General features: G+C 42.9%; 1 long non-coding RNA gene across 1 annotated transcript; it reads left to right on the top strand.

Moving 5' to 3' along the window:
• The first annotated feature begins 509 nt into the window (after positions 1-509).
• On the top strand, positions 510-13,305 carry LOC118014558. Its single transcript, XR_004680302.1, has 3 exons — positions 510-1,143; positions 11,317-11,453; positions 12,649-13,305. It is a non-coding gene; the product is annotated as an uncharacterized LOC118014558 (long non-coding RNA).
• The last annotated feature ends 1,928 nt before the right edge of the window (positions 13,306-15,233 follow it).

Genomic DNA, 15,233 nt, shown 5'->3' with positions numbered 1-15,233 from the left:
AGTCCAAAGTGAGAATCTTAAGTGCCATTTGCCTGGAAAAGAAAGTAACAGAGAGACAGATGTTTCTCTCATTATTTTTATGAAAAGAGACCAGCGCTGCTCTGATAGGTCACTGTGCGAGAGGACCAGAGCAGAGCGGAACGCCTGTGTGTTACCTATTCTTGTGACTTCCGCTAGCGCCCAGGGAAGGAATTGTAGCTTGCATTTTGGCTTTAGAGGCCACAGCTTTTAGGAGAAAGATATTAAGCAATCGTTTGTAATGCCACAAGATCTTTGTTCTCTTTCCGACCAGTCTCTTACTCTGTTGCTCTTGAAGATAGAGACTTTGTAAGAAGCCAAAAACTAAGCAGGGAAAATGGGCAGTGCCGGGGTCAAATGTATAGCTCTCTCTTCTTTTAGTCTATTTTGAAACATACCTGTCATTTTTTTTTAGATCCCAAAGACCCAGCTAGTTTATGTTGGGGTTTTTTTTGAACACTAGCCCCTTCAGACATGGGTAATGACTTTCAGGTTTTCTTAGTCAGAGACAATGTATCTTTTTCCAGATTCCCTCAAGCCCACCCTGAGTGCTAGATCTGAGCAATGACGGTCCAGGAAATGCTGCATTCTTGTGTGCGTTGGGCAGGATATCCTGCAAAGGGTCAAGAAAACATATTTCCCCATTGTCTTTGTTTAAACTGTAGAAAACCCTTGTGTCCAACTGGAGACTCTGTTCGTCACTGCCATGGCAACTAAGGAAGATGGGCAGGTCACTCTTTGGCACTGACCTCCACCCTCACAACAAAAGCAAATGAGAAGACAAGGTGTTTCTGAATGTGTCCCTGGGCTCCCCATGTCCCACTCCCCTCCATCCACCTCACTGGGAGAGTGGAAAAGCCACAGCCGGATCCAAATAGGAACCAGCCAGCAAAATAGGAACCAGCACACAGGAGGGGCAGTTAAGCTTAATAGCGTTTCTTATGATGCATCTCCTTGGGAATAACAGGAAGAGGATCGGTGTGTAGGAAGAGGGGAGGGGAGGCTCTGAAGTAGCCTGTGATCCTTGAAGTGATGGACTCAAAGCCTTGCCTCTAGGAGGCCAGTGTGACGATGGGGAGCCAGCAGATGGATTAATGACCTAGAATACGAGGTGCCAGTCCCAAGGTAGGTACAGCGTCTAACACTGAGTTGGCAGCAGTAAAAATAACAGTATTGAAGTAGGGAGCGGAAAATCTTGGATATGACTTTCCAGCTCAACAGCTCTGAGCTCTGCCCACCACAACCTGGAGCTTGCTTCCTGTGCTGCAATCGTCTGCCAGCTGGGCTTCTCTTACTTTTCAACCACTGCCTTCCTACTCCCCAGATGCCCTTTGAGCAGCTTGCCATGCTGTGACTTTACAGAATTTGTTTGGGGCTATTTAGAGATGGACATCCACAGTGAATACACTGGGGCCATTTGCTAGGTCAGTGTTTCCCAGAATGGCTCTATTACAAACCTACATTTCAGTGGTGTATTTCCTTATCTCTTGGAACAACTCACTTGCTAGGGTCCTGAGTGCGTGGTGGAGGTCAATGCCGACCTGAAAAAGCAGGGCGGGGAAGGCTGACAATGAAAGTGACTTTTATAGAAAGATATTTTCAGTAGGGTTGCACGTTGGTTTTTGACCAAGGACCTGCTTGGCTTTTAGTAAGAGTTAATGCTGATAATCTGTCAAGAAGAAAACAACAACAACAAAAACACAAAAAAACAAACAAGAAAAGAAAAAGGAAGACAAGAATAGGCAGCGGGTGTAAGTATCAATAGGGTTATGGCAGCTGGGTGTTTCCTAAGTTGGAGGGGAAGAGAAACCACTTGCCATACCATCACTAATGGGACCCTGTGGCACTCTTCTCTTGTCAATCAGTGAAGTCACCAGAAGGAAGCTCCAGGGCTCAGAATAGTGTTTCAGTTAAATTCAAAAGGTCAGCAGTAAGTTAACTCCAGTCTAGAAAACTGTCCATTAATACTATTAGGATGGAAAAAAAAATAAACCTCATTTTTTATTCTCATGCACACTTTCAGAAGTGCTTAAATTAGGCCATGATAAATTTCACACACACACACACACACACACACAGTAGCATCCTGGAATGATGACTAGAATAAAAATCTAGATCCCCATCCTCAGACAAGTTCCTGGTTAAGGCCCTGAGTCCACTTCTCCATGAGCCTGCATGAACTGGAGGGGCTGAGGAGCACCCAGTTTCATATATTCTGTCCAAGATACTGTTCTAGATTCTGGCTTTTTCTACCAGGAAGTTATATAAGTTACATTCTCATCATTTAAAATTTAAAAAACCCCCACAAAATTTATAAAATATAGCAATCCAGGCAGAAGTTTACAAATGCCTAAAGATAAAAACTGTGGGATCTTATTTATATAAAGTACAAAACAGTCAAAGCTAAAGCTAATGTATACTGTTACATGTCAGGATAGGAGTTATCAATGTTTGGAGGGTGGGGGTGATTCTAAGGGGTTTCCGGGGAGGGGCTGATGGCATTCGGTTTTTATCTGGGTGCTGGTTACATGAGTATATTCAGTTGTAATAATGTAATTTTACGCACACTTTTTTGCATCTATGTTAAGCTTCGATTACATTTAATTTAATTACCCAAAGGTAATACAGACCTTAGTACAGAAGTTCCGAGGAATCACGGGCCAGGGGCTGGCCTTCATTATGGAAGATGGCGCCTTTGAGGCAGGGATTGGATTGATGGGAAAGCTTGGAACCCAGAACCATCTCCAGCATACAGCAGGCTCTCAGCAAACGGTTGCTGAATAAGTGAATGAATAAACAGACAAATGAATGAAACACATTTGCTAAACAAAAGAGTCAATGACACAGTTTTATAGCTCAGACAACCAGATGGAGCTTCCAACGTGTCATGTTCTAAACCTACTTCTCAGTGACTGCATTGTGGCAAGTCAACTTCCTGTCACGATGCAATTTTTATAAAGTTCAGGACCTTCCATGATGTGCTAATGGATGTATGGTTGTCAAAACACATGCAGATACACACACTCTCCCACATGGAGCCAAGTTTTGTTTGTTGGGTTCATGCAGGATGTGAGCTAGGCAGGCACCTGTCAGACTCCCCAAGCTGCCACACAAGTACTTCTTAGAGCGTGAGCCCCCGGTGGCACAATCCTGCTTTTTCCATCTCTAGTTATTGAGAGCTGGTCCAGAGCCTGGCGCACAGTCGATGCTCAGAGCATTCCTGCTGAATGAATGAATGAGCCTGAGTTCATGGGCCAGACTGATTCTATCACAGGGCCTTGTCCACCTCCGATGTGGGCTCGATAAGGATGGTCAAATGCTAATATATATATTTTTAATGTTTGGGGGTGGAGAGCGAAGGACAGGGAGAAACACTAGCCAATTATATGGAGACATATTTACACCAAAGATGAGAACATGTACTTCATTAGAACTTCTTATTTTGAGTCTAGGAGTTTTCTTGAGAAATTAAATTAGCATGAGAAGGTTGTTTGGTGGGGCGTCTGGGTGGCTCAGTCAGTTAAGCGTCTGCCTTCAGCTCAGGTCATGATCTCAGTGTCCGGCTCCCTGCTCAATGGGGAGTCTGCTTCTCCCTCTCCCTCTGCCACTCCCCTCTGCTTGTGCTCTCTCTCTTTCTCTCAAATAAATAAATAAAATCATTTAAAAAAAAGAAGTTTGCTTGGTGAACATGCTCAGGGTACAGGGAGCAGGCTGATCTTGTTCAACATGCATTTAAATTTTATTGAGCACCTATTACAACTCAAGCACTGTGATAGGTTCCAGGTACTTTCACATGTTATTTCATTCAACCTTATTGAATTCTCATAGTAATCTTCTAAAATTCATGTCATGGTATACAGGAGCTCCTAGCAGCATTCCTAGCATCATGACCAAACATAAATAGACAAGCAACAAGTGCTTATAGAATGAATGAGTAAATTAATGAGTGGAAACCCATTTCCCAGAAAGTAAGTGGCAGAGATGGAATTTGAACCCTGGTCCTGATCCCAAGGCCATCACTCTTGAGATAGGAGAGCTTGATGTGCTCATGGACATCACCTGCCAGTTAAGTTGGAATATCTCTATCAAGCCACTCTCTTCCCCAGCTAATTGTGGAGATATGTGGATGCATTATTTTTCTCATGCATGTGTTCATTCATTTCTTCAAGAAAGTTTTCATGAACACCCACTATAGGGCCAGCACTGTTAATTAATCACTCTGAGATTTAGATAGATGGTATGCAAAGCATAGTAATTGCTACTGTAAACTGTTATCATAAGAAATAACTATTTTGTTTATATTTTGTGATATTGTTACATTTTTGGGACAAAGAAATTAAAGAACAGCTCCTGCCCACAAGCAGCTTAGTCTAGTAGAGAAAAGACAAGAAGCCAAGTGAATATGGCAAGATTTTCTAGGGAATTTGTCTCAGTCATTTAGGCTGCTATTACAAGACTGGGGGTCTTATAAACAGCAGAGAGTTATTTCTCACAGTTCTGGTGACTAGAAGCCTGAGATCAGGGTTTCAGTGTGGTCGGGTTTTGGTGAGAGCCCGCTTCTGGGTTGCAGACTGCCAACTTCTTCTTGTCCTCACAGGGCAGAGAGCAGAGAAGGACGGAGGCTCTCTTGCGACTCTTACAAGGACACTGATGTCATCTACAAGGGCCTCACCCTTGAGAACTCATCAATTTCTTACTTACCTCCCAAAGGCCCTCCAGTCAACATCACATTAAGGGATGGGTTTCAACATATAAATTTTAGAGGGACACAAACATTCGGTCCATAATGGAATTTGCAGATGAGCCTTATGGGAATATTATTTTTCTTTGTTTTGCCTTTCTGTTGTATTGATGATTGCTGTCATTTAAAAAATAGTTTTAATATCCACCATGGTATTATGGTATCGTTTTGCTTCTAACGAGTGCAGGGCGGCAAGGGATGATATCATACCCGGTCAGGTAAGGCCGAAATCATCACCACCATGATATGGCCCTGAGACTGTTTCTTATAGATATTGATGAAAATAAATAAAACCCGGTATCTCTGCCTTTTTACATAAGCCCAGGTTAAACTGGAGAAAATGTCAGAGAAAAGAAACAATTGATAAGTCCTCTGTATCTTTGTTTCTACTTTTACTTTTGAACATCAGGGGATACAAAAGCCCCAGTGTTCTTGTGTGACCTAGACCAGCCCCGTGGAAATATAAATCCAATTAAACTGTCTGTCCTCTCAACACATCAGGCAAGGTAGATAATTCTGGTTGGAACCTTACCAAAATGTGACTGTGCATCCACACAAAAACTTTGTTTTCATGCATCTCTCAAAGCTGCTTATAATAGTCCTAAGGAAAAGAATCCATATACAACTGTGAAGCCACATGTCCTGGAAAACATTCAGGAGACTTCTAATTTGGATCAGAGAAGGAATATTGAAAGAGTATCTCTGTCAAATAAAATCATCCATTCCAGAATCATCAGCATTTCTTTTAAGCATTTGAAAAAGGTCATGGAAGAATTGGCTAATAAGCCTTTTCCCTTAAAGACCATCATTGACATCTTTCAATGTATCTGGTCCGTGGTTTTTGTCCAGGAGATGTGCTCTGATACTATCAGAGAATTCTTATTTTGGGCAGGCCTTTTGGAAACCTCACAGGGCATTGACGTCTTCAAAACTGTTAGACGTATCTATCTATCTATCTATCTATCTATCTATCTATCTATCTATTTATTTATTTATTTATTTGCCAAACAAGGGTCTCACGTGGACACAACATCTTGGTATTTGCTGAGCTGGTGAAGCACATGCTATGCTTGGCATCAACCCACCTGGTTTTACTTCTTTGGTAAATAAAGAGGCACAACATACCCATTGTGTCTTGCTGCTTTTGACATTGGCATGTGCTCATATCAAAGACTTGGCCAACGATTTTGCAATCGTGTCCACTACTACATAACATTTGTTAATTTTATCAGCGTCAGAGCCTTGAATTATCCATTAACTATGTGTAATGAAGAAGAGAGACAATCCAAGAGACTCTGTCAAGGAAGGGAAAGAGAATATGACATTCTGCCTTAAGCCATGCAAATGCAGTGACTTCCCAAAAATCATGTCTTGAAGTATTTGGTTGGACCCTAGGCAGAAGTTGTTTTGTTGCTGTTTGCTTGTTTGCAAAGAGAAGAAAGAAAGGCTCTCTCTCAGAACATAGAGATGATTATTCACGGACATGATTTACTTGGCAGATCATTTTTTTCCATACTAATGATATCAGTCTTTCCATTCGAGGTTCATACTTTCATTATGGGTGTTGCTGCTCTGGAAGAAGAGAATGTGGGCAGACAGTTATGTCAACTTTCCAGTTCTGAAGGAAGTGTTTCTGTCACTTGAAGTTAAAAGGGCCAGCCTTATAAATGTCTTTGAAGGAAAACCATCTACTGTGTGGTAATCAGCCTCCAAAATGGGCCCCCATGAGTCCCACGTCCTAGTATCATGCTTTTGTGTAGCCCCCTCTTACAAGTAGGGGTGTTGGTAACCAACAAGATATTACAGAAATGATGGTATACCATTTCTGGGACTAGGTCACACAAGGCATTCAGTTTCCATATTCGTTTGTGTCGATTCTTATTAGCTTCCATTTCTAAGTGTACTATTTTGTAAAATTATACTCCCATTCCAGTGGTGCATTTCTTCTTAGGCTTACGGCTCCCATGCACTGGGTATCCGGAGCCCCCGAGGAGGAAATCAGAGTACCAGCAAAGGGGACTGGGAAACTAGATGTAACTTCAGTGTCTGGCTCTATGTGGGGATGCTGCCTAGTGACCTGACATCATGGGAACGTCTTCCGACTTCTTTGATGTTGCCTAATTCTGCCTGCCCCTTGGTTGGGGAGAAAATCTGTTTAAAAAGAATCACTGAGGTTAAGACTTAATAACTCTGAGAAACAAACTGAGGGTTCTAGAAGGGAGGGGGGTGGGGGATGGGTTAGCCTGGTGATGGGTATTAAAGAGGGCACGTATTGAATAGAGCACTGGGTGTTATACGCAAACAATGAATCATGGAACACTGCATCAAAAACTAATCATTTAACGTATAATGATTAACATAACATAATAAAATAAAATTAAAAAAAGACTTAATTAGGGTCAGGATTTTATAACTCTACTTTCTGTGCAAAACACAAACAAATTTCATGTAGGTATGAGGAAAACAATTTTTAATCTTTCTCCCAGACTGAAGGGTATTTAGATATGTTCAGACTTCACATTTTACTTTCCTTTATTAATTAGTGGGGACATCTACATTAACACAGGATCATTAATTTATGATCTAGTGAGTCTTTTCTACCTCTAACTTCCCTGATGAAAGAGAATGAGACAAAAAGGAACTGTTTGATCAAGACTTCTCCCACAGATTTAAAATATGGCCCCTGAATAACATTAAAGATATTGATTTCACTGTCGTCTACCTAGTTTTCTGTGAGACAAACATACTAACCAAAAATAGAGGCACTAGGACTCGGATTTTGTATGACTACTTGCTCAATCATTAACATGAAAGCATATTGCCATTCCCTTTAACTTATAAATAAAACCGACGTCAGCAATACCACCCCAAGTCATGCCATTTCTTGAAACTAAAATCACAGCTTCCTCTGAGGGGTCTCAGAAAATACAATTGAAATGATAAGTAGTCTTGTCACACTTACTCATTTGGGGCGCATCCTTATTCTTCCATATCCATTTTCTTCCCTGTCTGGGTTTGAGTGTCGGTGAGTTTTCCAACACAACATTCTAGAAGCAGTCGGCGTCATGAATTCGGAATAGAATCCTCAGAAACAAAAAGAAACATGTATCACAAGTGTATTAGTTTTCTATTGCTGCTGCAGCAAGTTACCCCAAACTCCATGCTTTAAAACAATGTAAATGTGTTGTCTCATGGTTCTGGCTCACCGATGTCTGACCCAGGTCTTACTGGGCTAAAATAATGGCATCCACAGTGTCCTGTCCATTTCCTTGTCTCTTCCAGTTTCCTTGACTTGAGATCCTCTTTCTCCATTTTCAAAACCATCAATGGCAAGTAACATCCTTCTTGTACCGCATCGCTCTGACCTTCTTCCATAGGAACATCTTCCTCTGAATCCTCTTCTACCTCCCTCCTCTGTGGTGAAGGATTCCTGTGATTACATCAGGCCACCCAGATCATCCAGACTGATCTCCCCACCTCAAAACCCTTAACTTAGTCATATCTGTAAAATCTTCTTTGTTGTGTACGGTGACATATTCACAGTTTCTGGGATTGAGAGGTGGGCTTTTTTGGGGGCCATTATTCTGCCTCCCACAATAATTTTTAGAGTGTCTAAAAATAACATTCCAACATTCATTTAGGATGCAGTGCCTTCTCCCTCCTGAAAAACTGTGTTTTATCAGTTACACGAAGCAAATGGATCCCCTAGGTCTGCACCCACGAAACTATCATCTAGGCAGACAATGGCAGCCAGCATGTCACGGGGGCATCTGCTTCCTTTGCAGTGAACTTCCCTCTGAAGAAAAGATGAGCAGGGAGGTGCACAGTCCATGAAACGGCACAGTCTAGAGAGGGCCCATGCCTTCCTGTCGTATGTTTGTTGCTGTTCTTCAGATTCCATCCCAGTACCAAGCATCAGTCCTGTGAGCGTTACTGTTACCTTGCGAGATTTTTATTTTTTAAAATACTTGATCCAAAACGAAGAAATTTATGTCTTAAATTTGTCACATATGAGAGAAAGAGGGAGGGCAGCCAAGAGTTCCTTCCATTTGGCATTGTTCTAGTCTCTCTCCCCAAGAGGCAGGCATATCATGGATCCATGTTTTGGAGATGATATTAACCACTTTTCCCAATAGTTACTAATTATGGACTTGAGCAAACAGCACACTACTTTGCCATGCCCTTTTCCTACTAATACTTATAATGTGGTTTCATATGCAAATTCATGTGTTCTTATTTGCATGATATATAATTGGTATTTTTATAAAACTGGAACAGTTTCATAACTCTGACAGTATGGTATATGCATGGTAATTTACTGCATATACGAAATTCATTCAATTTTGATCAGATTAAAAAAATATATAAGAAAACAGAATAACTACAATTACGAAGGACACATGTTGAACCAGCTGTAAGTTTCTGTCTGATATAGAGTCCATATGTGAATGTAATATCCTGAAAATGCTACCTGAGATTCCACATGTGCAATAAGATGAAACAGTGTCCATTTGGGCTTCTCAGATAGAAATCAGGGCAAAAGTGAGTAAAGGAAGATTTATTTCTTTGTTGGGCAAATGGCACAGATTTCCTTTTGATGGTCAAGTGTTTCCAACACAGTTAGAGTGAGCCCTGGTGTTGCAAACTCCGCCCTTCATCATGAACATTCTTAAAGTTACACTAAGGATAAATGGGAGACATGTGCAGTCCACATTTTTATTTCTATAAAAGTATCCTGGACAAATGAGAAGGAAAGACAAAGTGGGTTTTCCTACCCAAATCCTACAGGTGGTTTCAGTTACTCAATATGTGTGTCTAATTGCTCAAATGTTACCTACACCATATTGAGAGCAGGTACTCTTTTGCCAAGTTTCTTCATTAGCTTCTGAATGTTGCCTGTGCCATCTTTAACATAAATCCCCTTTTCCTGCCTGCAAAGGCTGAAATGCGCTGTGTTCTTGTCTTACCCTTTGCCATCCAGTCTTAAGAAGCTGGATCTGACAAGCATAGCATTAAAAAAGGGGGGGGGGGGGCAGGGGACCGTCACCAGCTGTTGCTAATAAAACAAATGCAGCCCCTGCATCAGTTGCTTCCTCCCCTAACTTCATATCCCCGTGGTGTTGGCAGTCATTGGAAGGGGGGTTACTGGGGCATTCCTCTCTCCAGGGAGATAATAAGAATATTAATATTAATGCACTAGCTACCCCTTCAGATGGGAATGGATAAGATGGAATGATTTAAAGAAGGCTTGATCAATCATTCCATTTCTTGGCAAGAAAATGATGCCTTTTGCATTTAAGAAAGAACATCTGGGTGGAATCACAGTGGTTGCACCTCCTTGATGGAGTTCAATTTTCCCTCCCGTCTGGGACTTCTGGCCCTGCGGGGGGACAAAAGCAGAAGTTTGAAATGCTTACTTGAAAATATGGGCTTACATTTCTGCAGTCTGTCTGTGACCTCGCTGCTGACTGATTTATTAGCAGGGTCTAAGAAGGCATCTGGGGTAGCTGGTCAACTTGTCTGATTCTGAAGCAAAGGGTGGCCACCCTGGGAGCATTTGTGACTCTGTGACCCCACATCTGGCCCACGGAGCTCCTTCTGCTCCCAGAGCGGCTTGAAGAGTGTCTGCAACCATGAGCTCTTTGGAGCAACGTGGACAGTTAGGCAAACCTGTCAAAGCCTGAGAGAGTCAAGAGGTTGCTGCCTGCTCGTGACCAGGGCATCAGCAAGGTGGCGGCACAAAAGGCCCTTGCACATGGCAGATAGACACGGGTTTCTCAAGACAGTAAATATTTCAAGGTCTCGCTCCTGAAAGCACAAGTGGAGCCTTGTGTAACAAACAAAGATGTGTGGCCTCCGGGAGGGGGTGGGGGACACTCTGCTCCTTTTACTGTTCTCTCTCTGAATAGTGATGACCCAGCATGGAGACATTCGTGACCTGCATCCCCTCTGCCAGATGCTAGACAACCATTAGGGAACTAGAGGAGCGGCCCTTCCAGGGACACGCCTGCCACGCATCCACACTCCCGGCTTTAGGAGTTCGGGGGGGTGGGGTGGGGTGGGGGATTGGAGCAAGGTGGGGCTCATCAGGGCAAAATCGGCACACAGAACAAATGCAGAGGATTACAGGAAGGCAAAGGCACCCGACTCAAATCAAAATAAAGAAGAGGGAGGTGTTCAAAGAGTCTTTCAACCGAATACCAGTTTTAAAGATCACAAGCACATCCTAAGTGACATCCCGCATCTTCCCAAAGAGCATTCGCTCGCACAGAACTCACCACTGCCCCAAGCCTTTATGTTTATCTGCAATCCTTAATTGTATAACCCCCTAAAACAACCTTTCCTGCCTGTAATGCGAGGCTCATGCTAGAACAACCCAGGAATGACAGTATCAGTTACTACTATTCCTAACCCCCTCTTCCCATTAGAACTATAAGCTCCATGATGTCACCGAGTCCCCAGTGCCTACAACCGCATCTGGCATATAGGTGTTTGATAAATATTTGTTGACTACATGAATGAATGAATGAATATAAATCTATTCTCTACCCTCTCAGAGCACAGAGCCTAAGAAAGTATTACACACATGACCAAAAGCAGAAAGCCGACATCTAACCAGGCAGTGAAATATGGGGTCAAGTTCCATCTCATAAGATGATCCATCACCATTGTTCCATTTTGGGGCCACAAGCAGGTGAGTTCTTCAAAGCCCTTCCTGGAAATGTGCACCCATACACGTGGTTTCTAAAGAAACACTATTCTACTCTTTAGTACATTATGTTATTGCTATGGAAACAGCGATATTTTAAAGAAGAACACTGGAACTTTCCAAATACAGTATTTATTCTTCTTGTACTAGCAAATAATGTGTTTCGCCTAAGAACTTGTTAGGTGGCCCGCAGCTAAATATAAAGGGACAGATTCTCATCATGTGTAAGTCTACTGGGGAATTTGGACCACCGGCTTTTCAAGATACATTTTAAAATAAACCCAGCACAAAACTCTAGACATAATTGGGGCTTTCAATAAAACACTTAATATGTCAGATTTGTTTTTGAGTTAGAAAAACTATTTATATTGGAGACCCAGAAAAACCCTCTGCAGGGTTACAAGCTGTCCCTGTCTTTGGATTTTCAGAGGACTGACCCCACTCATTAGTTTTGTTTATAACCATCAATACCTCTGTAATGCTCAGCTGGATAATATGACCCTAACTTTCCAGGACTAGCATCACATTTTAACCGAAAGTTGCTGAGAGAAAGCATAAACCCAGCGTAGGTTCTAATAGCACAAGAGAAAAAGAACCAAAGAAAATCGGAGGAGTGTTAGCAAAAGGGGTCCCTCAACTCTAGCACACACGTGCAAGTTCAGTAAGTGCCAATTGATAATATCCTCTTGTACAATTTTGCCTTCCTTACAGATCCATTTTAAAAGCAAAACTAGATGGATTCATTTTAAAAACCTCTCTTCCTGCTGATAAAAATAAAAATTGAGAGCAATTTGCTGAGAGCCACAATTCCAACATTATAGTGATCATAATTTCTACCTTGCATTACATGCAAAATTGACAGCGTTGCAGCATTTACTTTTAGTTTAGGCAAGTTATCCCTGGGCAGAGGTGGCAACACTCCCCTTCTTTCCTAGTGATGGAAAGAACATAGACTTGAAGCCAGCCAGACCTAGATTTGTGCTCTCTGGTTGCCACCTTTAAGCTATTTGCCCTGGAGCAAATTCCTACCTCCCTCAGCCTCACTCAGTTCCATAACTTAGCGGATCACCCAAAATAGAACACACCTAAAGATCCTAAAACAGGTCTCACTAAACATTTAATTCTCTTCTTTTCCCTGATAATATAAAATAACCATTCCATTTCTCTTTCTCGTTTTCAGCCTGCTAAAGTGCAAATATTTTTAAAGCTTCCAGAAGGTGAAAGATATAAGAATCACGTTTCCATGGACATAGTTCACTTAAAGCAAACAGTTCTCCCACTGGTACTTTAGATCAACACTTAATTGACAAAATAAGATTGCTCACATTACTATAATTTGTGCTACGTGTCATCTCCTGTGCAAGAGCTCAAAGGGCATTACAAATACAGAATGCTTGCAATCTATAAAGATATAGGTAAATATTATGTTTCGTTGGTAAGGTAAACTGATAATAACAAAGGAAGAAATGTGCACAAGATTTGGTGACATCCCTGAGCAAATACCCAACTTCCATATTCTATCTACACTTCACGAGTGGCAGGAGGCACCACGTACTCCCCACCCCTCCTCTGTGACCTCGCTGCTGTCACAGGTTGACCATCTTACATGGGTCCCCACACACATCCTTCAGCACGACACCCCAAGCAGCATCCAGGAGGTAGGCGGAGTGGGTTTATCGGTTTAAATCCATCTGCCTTCCTTGAGTGGGTTATTTTCCAAGTGTTGTCTACATTAGGAGCGAAGTCACATGAAGGAACTCAAGAGTTTTTTTGCGCGCTTCCTTTCCAGTATTTTAAAATATTCATTAAAATATATCCTTAAAGGGGCACCTGGGTGGCTCAGCCAGTTAAGTGTCTGCCTTCGGCTCAGGTCATGATCCTGGGGTCCTGGGATCGAGCCCCACATCAGGCTCCCTGCTCATCAGGGAACCTGCTTCTCCCTCTCCCCCCTTGCTTGTGCTCTCTCGCTATCTCTCTTTCTCTCAAATAAATAAATAAAATCTTAAAATATATATATATCCTTAAAAATGTACTTATTTGTCAGTTTTATCATTGGACCCGGCACAATGAAATTCTCAATCCATTAATCTTCAGAGACAGGAAATTTGCTGAAAACCCTGCCTCTCTCCTCCTCAAGGAAGATAACATCCACCCACTTCCCCAAGAACCCCCTCCAACCCAAAACTGGCTCCATCTTTTTACTTACTGGGGTTCGTCACCAATCTTGTCCCCTGCTTGCCACCTCACCTGGCCCCCATCATACTTCCTTTTCCTGCATTTTCCCTGCTCAGATTTTTAGAGGAAATCACTCTCCCATCTGGCTCCGTTGCAAGCGCATGATTCCCCATTTCAGCCGGGCCCTCGGGACTGCTTAGCGATTCTACAGAACCACAGTTGGCCCCTTTCCCTCTCCGTTTCATCAGAGCTTCTAAATCTTCATCAGCCTTCTCGGTCTCCAACCCCTGGCTCCGTTGACTCAACAGATGCCAACCTGTCATGGAAAACACAGACGCCATTAGGTAGGGTCTCCCCAGGCCCTGTGAGCTCTGCCTGAACCTCTGCATGAACTCATTCTTGGCTTGGCCTCTCCTTCTCTCTCTGCACAATGTCCATCCCTCCCCCCTGTCCCTGTGCCCCTCACCTGATCCAGGACGCTCTGCCATTGTTTGCCTGCCACTCCCTCAACACACCTTTGAAATCTTTTCTTGGACAAATTCCTCTGAGCCTACGAATGAGATCAAGAGTGTTCCTCACCACAAATAAACAAGCAAGAGAGCAAGCAAAGCAGAGCCCTTTCTTTGACCCGTAGCCTGACACTTGAGTTCCGTCCCACCCCCGAGGGCTTTCTCCCATGCTGCCTCTGCCTGAGGTAAAATCCTACCTGTTCCTGTACCTCCAGATCCTGCCCACTCCTTCAGACACAAACCCACATGCATTTCCTTCCCGACCTCTGCGAATGCGAAGAGCCACTTGCCTGCATGAATTTCAAAGCACCTGTGCCCCTCTCCCCAGCTTTCTTGTGTCATGATCACTGGCTCTTCTGCTCCCAGAGCTCCTGGAAATCCAGCAAGGCCAGAATCCCTCTCTCATGCATTTTGTATTCCTCAAAGTGTCCAACATGTCTTGTGTACAACAGGTGCTTATTTAGTCACCCCCATTTTAGAGAGATTAGGAATCTTTAGCCCCATGACCTAAATCACAAAGCTTGTAAACACCAAAGTTGCCACAAATGTTAGCGTTCTTTCAACCCCTCGTGCGAGTTCCCTATTCTTAAACAACGTCCTGGAACTAGGTCCCCCTCATCTCATTTCTGTGGTCTGGAGCAAGTTTCTTTAAATGTCTACTTTCCAAAGGCTTTCCACACATGTTTGTTTCATGTTGCACGTAGTAGGAGCTAAAAAATGTTGACTGGATGAATAAGTGAATAGGTTTTAGCTGATGATATCCAGAAATAGAAGCTAGAAGCCTTCATTGATCTTGCGGTTATTTACGGTAATTGATGTTCACCAGGATCTAAGATTGGTTAAGTTCATTAACAGTGGAGATCAGAAGCCTTCTGGCCGGTGGGGGGCGGGGGTGGGGGAGCCCCACGGGCGGGTCACTCTGTCCCCTGCCTGTAACGCACGCATACTGAGGCCAAGTGCTGGCTCCACCCCGGAAGGCAGCCAGCCCCCCTGCCCCTCAGCCCGGCCAGGGATTCCATTCTACCTGTGATACAACATTTCCATTGGTAGGCAATTTACCATATTTTAAAAATTACAGTGT

This window comes from Mirounga leonina, unplaced genomic scaffold (assembly GCF_011800145.1).
Source record: "Mirounga leonina isolate KUSES-001 unplaced genomic scaffold, KU_Mleo_1.0 Mir_154, whole genome shotgun sequence".
NCBI lineage: Eukaryota > Metazoa > Chordata > Mammalia > Carnivora > Phocidae > Mirounga > Mirounga leonina.
Note: the sequence above shows the minus strand (reverse complement) of the source record. Positions and strands in the feature narration are given on the sequence as shown.